This window comes from Agelaius tricolor, unplaced genomic scaffold (assembly GCF_023055355.1).
Source record: "Agelaius tricolor isolate 1412-34295 unplaced genomic scaffold, bAgeTri1.0.p SCAF_60, whole genome shotgun sequence".
Classification (NCBI taxonomy): Eukaryota; Metazoa; Chordata; class Aves; order Passeriformes; family Icteridae; genus Agelaius; species Agelaius tricolor.
The window spans coordinates 1,612,501-1,615,000 of NW_027269320.1; the positions used below are offsets into that span (position 1 = coordinate 1,612,501).

The 2,500-nt window shown below is 79.5% G+C and overlaps 1 non-coding gene across 1 annotated transcript; it reads left to right on the forward strand.

The window, feature by feature from the left end:
• Nucleotides 1-2,006: 2,006 nt before the first annotated feature.
• On the forward strand, nucleotides 2,007-2,159 carry LOC139605172 (5.8S ribosomal RNA). The gene has a single exon (XR_011684269.1). It is a non-coding gene; the product is annotated as a 5.8S ribosomal RNA (ribosomal RNA).
• Nucleotides 2,160-2,500: the final 341 nt, after the last annotated feature.

The following is a 2,500-nucleotide window of genomic DNA, read 5'->3' on the forward strand; positions in this document are numbered from 1 at the left end:
CGCAGCGCCGGGCTACTGAGGGAAACCCCGGGCCCCGAGAAGGACGTGGCGGTGGTGGCGGCAGATGTCGGGCGCGCCCCCCGCCGGTGGAACGCTCCCCCGAGGGCGGCAGCGGGGGAGGCACCCCGGCGGGGCCATGCAGGTCGTTTCCCTCGCCCCAGGGCCAGGTACCTAGCGCTCGGCGCCTCGGCGGTCCCCCCCAGGTTTTCTTGCCCTCGGCGTCGTCAAACGCTGCGGGTTGGGCCGAAAGGGGGGGCCGGCGGGGCCGGGCGGCGGTTTAAAGACTCGGGCGGCTCGGCGTGGCCCGCCGTGGCGGCGGCGGTGGCGGCGGCGGCGGCGGCGGCGGCGGGCGTGTGCCGCGGGCGGTGGCCGTGCGGGGCGCCACGGAGGGGTGGGGAGCAGCTACTCCCGCCGATCCCCTGCGGTGGTTGTCCCGTGGCCACCGGCCGCGCTCCTCCGTCGCGGCCGTCGTCGTCGTCGTCCCCGCCGCGCGCCGCGGGCGGGGTCAACCGCGCCGCGCCGGGGAGGGGCGCCCTGCCCCCCCCTCTCCGCGGCCCGGCCTCGGCGGAGAGGCCGCGGCGCGCGGTCGGCCGCGGGGGCCGACCCGCCCGCCTCGTGGTAACGGGCGACGCCCGGCAGAGAGCGCGCGCTCTCTGCCCCTTCCTCGGCCGCGGGGCGACGGCCGCCGGGGCCCGCCCGCGCTCTCTCTCCCTGGGCCCGCCGCCGCGGTCTCTGGCGCGCGCGGCGGCGCCGCGTCCGGCGCGTCCGGCGCCTCTCTTCCCCTCGACGGCCTTTCCTTCCTCGAAGGCGCGGCGCGGCGGCGCCGTCGTCCGCCGGCCGTCCCCTGGCTCGACCGCCCCGCCCGCCGGTGGGGGGGGGGGCGAGCGCTCGGCGGGCCCTCCGGCGGCGGAGGGCCCGCGAGCGCGGGCGACCCCGTGGCGAGCGGCGGCGGCGCCGCTCGACGGGTGTCCCTCCCTGCGGGGACGGTCGGCCGGACGGCGCCCGCCGTCGGCCGGCGGCGGTCCCGTCCCGGGCGCCGCTCGTCGCCTCGCCTCCGTCGCCCTTGCCCGCGCGGCCGCGTGTGGGCCGCGCAGGAAGGCGTGCGGGGGGCGGCCGCGGGGGCGCTCCTCCCCGCCCGGTCTCCGCGTGCGAACGAGGAGAGCGGGCGTTGCCCCCCGGCTCAGCCGCCGCGGCGCCTTCCCGCCGGGCGCGTGCCCGAGGCGAGGGGCCCCGGCGGTGCGAGGCGGCGGCGGCGGTGCCGGGCGTTGCCGCCCCGGCGGCGGCCGGGTCTGCCGTCCGGCAGGCCTCGGGCGCAGGCGACGCCGGCTCGGCTCTCGGTGGCGCCCGCCTCCGGGGCCGGCGGCGGAGCGCGTCCGCCGGTCGCTCGCCCGCCCGCCCGGCGGGGGAGCGGTCCCGCGGGAGGCGTGCCGGCGGGCTGTGCCGGTCGCCGTCGCGTGCCCGTCTCGAGCCCAGGGGAAAGGCCCGTGCCCCGTGTGGTGGTGGGGGGAAGAGAGACAACGCCGGCCGCGCGGCGGCGCGGCGGCGCTCCGCGCCAGGCCCGCGGCGTCGGGGCCGAGGGGAGAGCCGGCGCGGCGCGGGGGCCGACGGCCGCGCGCCCCCGGCCGCGTGCCGTGTGCGTTGTGCGCGTCGTCCCGTGAAAGCGAGAAGCGGGCGGGCCGCCCTGTGCCCCCCGCGCGTCCGGCGCGCGCCGCCCGGCCCTCTGCGCGGAGGCCGGGCCGAGCCCGGGCGCCTGGGCCGCCTCCGAAGGACGGCGTGGGTGAGGTCGGCGTCTCCCCTCGCGGGGGGAGGCGGTCGGGGGCGCGGGCTCCCCCGCCTCTTGGCCGGCCTTCGGAGAGTGGGTTTGTTTTTTTCCTTTTTTTCCCTCCCGTTTTCCGTGTGCTCGTACGGTCTCGGAAGCCAGGCGCGCGCCCGCGCGTCCTCGGCGGCATTGTCCTAAACCAAAAAAAAGGGGCCGCTCTGGCGTGAGCGGTGCCCGAAAGGCAGACAACTCTTAGCGGTGGATCACTCGGCTCGTGCGTCGATGAAGAACGCAGCTAGCTGCGAGAATTAATGTGAATTGCAGGACACATTGATCATCGACACTTCGAACGCACTTGCGGCCCCGGGTTCCTCCCGGGGCTACGCCTGTCTGAGCGTCGCTTGACGATCAATCGCCGTCCGGGGGCCACCCCGGCGGCGCGGCTGGGGTCGCCTCGCAGGCCCGTCGCCCGCGGCGGGCGGCGGCGGCGGCGGCGGCGTGCCGCCGGTGGCCGGAGGGAAGGCGGTCAGGGGTGTTGGGCGAGGGAAGCGTTTCCCTCGGCGGGCCTCGATCCCTTCCCTGCGGGCCCGGCGGGCGTCGCCGCGGTCGTCGTCGTCGTCGCCGCGCGAGGGCCTTCGTCCCCCTAAATGCAGACTCGGGGAGCGCTCCGTAGCTCCCCGCTCCCGGAGCGAGCCGCTGGGGCGGAGCTCGTCCTCGCCGCGGGGCCGCGCCGCGGATGCG